Below are 6,000 nucleotides of genomic sequence, written 5' to 3'. Positions count from 1 at the left end.
CTACCGTACGGCATATTATAGCACGCCGTTTTTCATCATTTTTGAGGATTTGAAGAAAATTCAAATTTCAAAAAACATGGGTTATAGCCCATCTTTTTTTGAATTTTTGAAAAAAATGTTATCCTCATTTTTCATCATTTTTGAACATGGGCTATAGCCCCTACCGTACGGCATACTATAGCACGCCGTTTTTCATCATTTTTGAGGATTTGAAGAAAATTCAAAATTTCAAAAAACATGGGTTATAGCCCATCGTTTTTTTGAATTTTTGAAAAAAATGTTATCCTCATTTTTCATCATTTTTGAACATGGGCTATAGCCCCTACCGTACGGCATACTATAGCACGCCGTTTTTCATCATTTTTGAGGATTTGAAGAAAATTCAAAATTTCAAAAAACATGGGTTATAGCCCATCGTTTTTTGAATTTTTGAAAAAAATGTTATCCTCATTTTTCATCATTTTTGAACATGGGCTATAGCTCCTACCGTACGGCATACTATAGCACGCCGTTTTTCATCATTTTTGAGGATTTGAAGAAAATTCAAAATTTCAAAAAACATGGGTTATAGCCCATTGTTTTTTGAATTTTTGAAAAAAATGTTATCCTCATTTTTCATCCTTTTTGAACATCGGCTATAGCCCCTACCATACGGCATACTATAGCACGCCGTTTTTCATCATTTTTGAGGATTTGAAGAAAATTCAAAATTTCAAAAAACATGGGTTATAGCCCATCGTTTTTTGAATTTTTGAAAAAAATGTTATCCTCATTTTTCATCATTTTTGAACATGGGCTATAGCCCCTACCGTACGGCATACTATAGCACGCCGTTTTTCATAATTTTTGAGGATTTGAAGAAAATTCAAAATTTCAAAAAACATGGGTTATAGCCCATTGTTTTTGAATTTTTGAAAAAAATGTTATCCTCATTTTTCATCATTTTTGAACATGGGCTATAGCCCCTACCGTACGGCATACTATAGCACGCCGTTTTTCATCATTTTTGAGGATTTGAAGAAAATTCAAAATTTCAAAAAACATGGGTTATAGCCCATTGTTTTTGAATTTTTGAAAAAAATGTTATCCTCATTTTTCATCATTTTTGAACATGGGCTATAGCCCCTACCGTACGGCATACTATAGCACGCCGTTTTTCATCATTTTTGAGGATTTGAAGAAAATTCAAAATTTCAAAAAACATGGGTTATAGCCCATCGTTTTTTGAATTTTTGAAAAAAATGTTATCCTCATTTTTCATCATTTTTGAACATGGGCTATAGCCCCTACCGTATGGCATACTATAGCACGCCGTTTTTCATCATTTTTGAGGATTTGAAGAAAATTCAAAATTTCAAAAAACATGGGTTATAGCCCATTGTTTTTGAATTTTTGAAAAAAATGTTATCCTCATTTTTCATCATTTTTGAACATGGGCTATAGCCCCTACCGTACGGCATACTATAGCACGCCGTTTTTCATCATTTTTGAGGATTTGAAGAAAATTCAAAATTTCAAAAAACATGGGTTATAGCCCATCGTTTTTTGAATTTTTGAAAAAAATGTTATCCTCATTTTTCATCATTTTTGAACATGGGCTATAGCCCCTACCGTACGGCATACTATAGCACGCCGTTTTTCATCATTTTTGAGGATTTGAAGAAAATTCAAAATTTCAAAAAACATGGGTTATAGCCCATCGTTTTTTGAATTTTTGAAAAAAATGTTATCCTCATTTTTCATCATTTTTGAACATGGGCTATAGCCCCTACCGTACGGCATACTATAGCACGCCGTTTTTCATCATTTTTGAGGATTTGAAGAAAATTCAAAATTTCAAAAAACATGGGTTATAGCCCATCGTTTTTTGAATTTTTGAAAAAAATGTTATCCTCATTTTTCATCATTTTTGAACATGGGCTATAGCCCCTACCGTACGGCATACTATAGCACGCCGTTTTTTCATCATTTTTGAGGATTTGAAGAAATTTCAAAATTTCAAAAAACATGGGTTATAGCCCATTGTTTTTGAATTTTTGAAAAAAAATTATCCTCATTTTTCATCATTTTTGAACATGGGCTATAGCCCCTACCGTACGGCATACTATAGCACGCCGTTTTTCATCATTTTTGAGGATTTGAAGAAAATTCAAAATTTCAAAAAACATGGGTTATAGCCCATTGTTTTTGAATTTTTGAAAAAAATGTTATCCTCATTTTTCATCATTTTTGAACATGGGCTATAGCCCCTACCGTACGGCATACTATAGCACGCCGTTTTTCATCATTTTTGAGGATTTGAAGAAAATTCAAAATTTCAAAAAACATGGGTTATAGCCCATCGTTTTTTGAATTTTTGAAAAAAATGTTATCCTCATTTTTCATTTTTGAACATGGGCTATAGCCCCTACCGTACGGCATACTATAGCACGCCGTTTTTCATCATTTTTGAGGATTTGAAGAAAATTCAAAATTTCAAAAAACATGGGTTATAGCCCATCGTTTTTTGAATTTTTGAAAAAAATGTTATCCTCATTTTTCATCATTTTTGAACATGGGCTATAGCCCCTACCGTACGGCATACTATAGCACGCCGTTTTTCATCATTTTTGAGGATTTGAAGAAAATTCAAAATTTCAAAAAACATGGGTTATAGCCCATCGTTTTTTGAATTTTTGAAAAAAATGTTATCCTCATTTTTCATCATTTTTGAACATGGGCTATAGCCCCTACCGTACGGCATACTATAGCACGCCGTTTTTCATCATTTTTGAGGATTTGAAGAAAATTCAAAATTTCAAAAAACATGGGTTATAGCCCATCGTTTTTTGAATTTTTGAAAAAAATGTTATCCTCATTTTTCATCATTTTTGAACATGGGCTATAGCCCCTACCGTACGGCATACTATAGCACGCCGTTTTTCATCATTTTTGAGGATTTGAAGAAAATTCAAAATTTCAAAAAACATGGGTTATAGCCCATTGTTTTTGAATTTTTGAAAAAAATGTTATCCTCATTTTTCATCATTTTTGAACATGGGCTATAGCCCCTACCGTACGGCATACTATAGCACGCCGTTTTTCATCATTTTTGAGGATTTGAAGAAAATTCAAAATTTCAAAAAACATGGGTTATAGCCCATCGTTTTTTGAATTTTTGAAAAAAATGTTATCCTCATTTTTCATTTTTGAACATGGGCTATAGCCCCTACCGTACGGCATACTATAGCACGCCGTTTTTCATCATTTTTGAGGATTTGAAGAAAATTCAAAATTTCAAAAAACATGGGTTATAGCCCATCGTTTTTTGAATTTTTGAAAAAAATGTTATCCTCATTTTTCATCATTTTTGAACATGGGCTATAGCCCCTACCGTACGGCATACTATAGCACGCCGTTTTTCATCATTTTTGAGGATTTGAAGAAAATTCAAAATTTCAAAAAACATGGGTTATAGCCCATCGTTTTTTGAATTTTTGAAAAAAATGTTATCCTCATTTTTCATCATTTTTGAACATGGGCTATAGCCCCTACCGTACGGCATACTATAGCACGCCGTTTTTCATCATTTTTGAGGATTTGAAGAAAATTCAAAATTTCAAAAAACATGGGTTATAGCCCATCGTTTTTTGATTTTTTGAAAAAAATGTTATCCTCATTTTTCATCATTTTTGAACATGGGCTATAGCCCCTACCGTACGGCATACTATAGCACGCCGTTTTTCATCATTTTTGAGGATTTGAAGAAAATTCAAAATTTCAAAAAACATGGGTTATAGCCCATCGTTTTTTGAATTTTTGAAAAAAATGTTATCCTCATTTTTCATCATTTTTGAACATGGGCTATAGCCCCTACCGTGCGGCATACTATAGCACGCCGTTTTTCATCATTTTTGAGGATTTGAAGAAAATTCAAAATTTCAAAAAACATGGGTTATAGCCCATCGTTTTTTGAATTTTTGAAAAAAATGTTATCCTCATTTTTCATCATTTTTGAACATGGGCTATAGCCCCTACCGTATGGCATACTATAGCACGCCGTTTTTCATCATTTTTGAGGATTTGAAGAAAATTCAAAATTTCAAAAAACATGGGTTATAGCCCATTGTTTTTTGAATTTTTGAAAAAAATGTTATCCTCATTTTTCATCATTTTTGAACATCGGCTATAGCCCCTACCGTACGGCATATTATAGCACGCCGTTTTTCATCATTTTTGAGGATTTGAAGAAAATTCAAATTTCAAAAAACATGGGTTATAGCCCATCTTTTTTTGAATTTTTGAAAAAAATGTTATCCTCATTTTTCATCATTTTTGAACATGGGCTATAGCCCCTACCGTACGGCATACTATAGCACGCCGTTTTTCATCATTTTTGAGGATTTGAAGAAAATTCAAAATTTCAAAAAACATGGGTTATAGCCCATCGTTTTTTGAATTTTTGAAAAAAATGTTATCCTCATTTTTCATCATTTTTGAACATGGGCTATAGCCCCTACCGTACGGCATACTATAGCACGCCGTTTTTCATCATTTTTGAGGATTTGAAGAAAATTCAAAATTTCAAAAAACATGGGTTATAGCCCATCGTTTTTTGAATTTTTGAAAAAAATGTTATCCTCATTTTTCATCATTTTTGAACATGGGCTATAGCCCCTACCGTACGGCATACTATAGCACGCCGTTTTTCATCATTTTTGAGGATTTGAAGAAAATTCAAATTTCAAAAAACATGGGTTATAGCCCATCGTTTTTTGAATTTTTGAAAAAAATGTTATCCTCATTTTTCATCATTTTTGAACATGGGCTATAGCCCCTACCGTACGGCATACTATAGCACGCCGTTTTTCATCATTTTTGAGGATTTGAAGAAAATTCAAAATTTCAAAAAACATGGGTTATAGCCCATCGTTTTTTTGAATTTTTGAAAAAAATGTTATCCTCATTTTTCATCATTTTTGAACATGGGCTATAGCCCCTACCGTACGGCATACTATAGCACGCCGTTTTTCATCATTTTTGAGGATTTGAAGAAAATTCAAAATTTCAAAAAACATGGGTTATAGCCCATCGTTTTTTGAATTTTTGAAAAAAATGTTATCCTCATTTTTCATCATTTTTGAACATGGGCTATAGCTCCTACCGTACGGCATACTATAGCACGCCGTTTTTCATCATTTTTGAGGATTTGAAGAAAATTCAAAATTTCAAAAAACATGGGTTATAGCCCATTGTTTTTTGAATTTTTGAAAAAAATGTTATCCTCATTTTTCATCCTTTTTGAACATCGGCTATAGCCCCTACCATACGGCATACTATAGCACGCCGTTTTTCATCATTTTTGAGGATTTGAAGAAAATTCAAAATTTCAAAAAACATGGGTTATAGCCCATCGTTTTTAGAATTTTTGAAAAAAATGTTATCCTCATTTTTCATCATTTTTGAACATGGGCTATAGCCCCTACCGTACGGCATACTATAGCACGCCGTTTTTCATAATTTTTGAGGATTTGAAGAAAATTCAAAATTTCAAAAAACATGGGTTATAGCCCATCGTTTTTTGATTTTTTGAAAAAAATGTTATCCTCATTTTTCATCATTTTTGAACATGGGCTATAGCCCCTACCGTACGGCATACTATAGCACGCCGTTTTTCATCATTTTTGAGGATTTGAAGAAAATTCAAAATTTCAAAAAACATGGGTTATAGCCCATCGTTTTTTGAATTTTTGAAAAAAATGTTATCCTCATTTTTCATCATTTTTGAACATGGGCTATAGCCCCTACCGTACGGCATACTATAGCACGCCGTTTTTCATCATTTTTGAGGATTTGAAGAAAATTCAAAATTTCAAAAAACATGGGTTATAGCCCATTGTTTTTTGAATTTTTGAAAAAAATGTTATCCTCATTTTTCATCCTTTTTGAACATCGGCTATAGCCCCTACCGTACGGCATACTATAGCACGCCGTTTTTCATCATTTTTGAGGATTTGAAGA

Source organism: Protomyctophum bolini (genome assembly GCF_963924005.1).
Source record: "Protomyctophum bolini genome assembly, chromosome: 2".
NCBI classification, from domain to species: Eukaryota; Metazoa; Chordata; class Actinopteri; order Myctophiformes; family Myctophidae; genus Protomyctophum; species Protomyctophum bolini.
The sequence above is the reverse complement of the archived record's forward strand: the minus strand, read 5'-3'. Positions refer to the sequence as shown.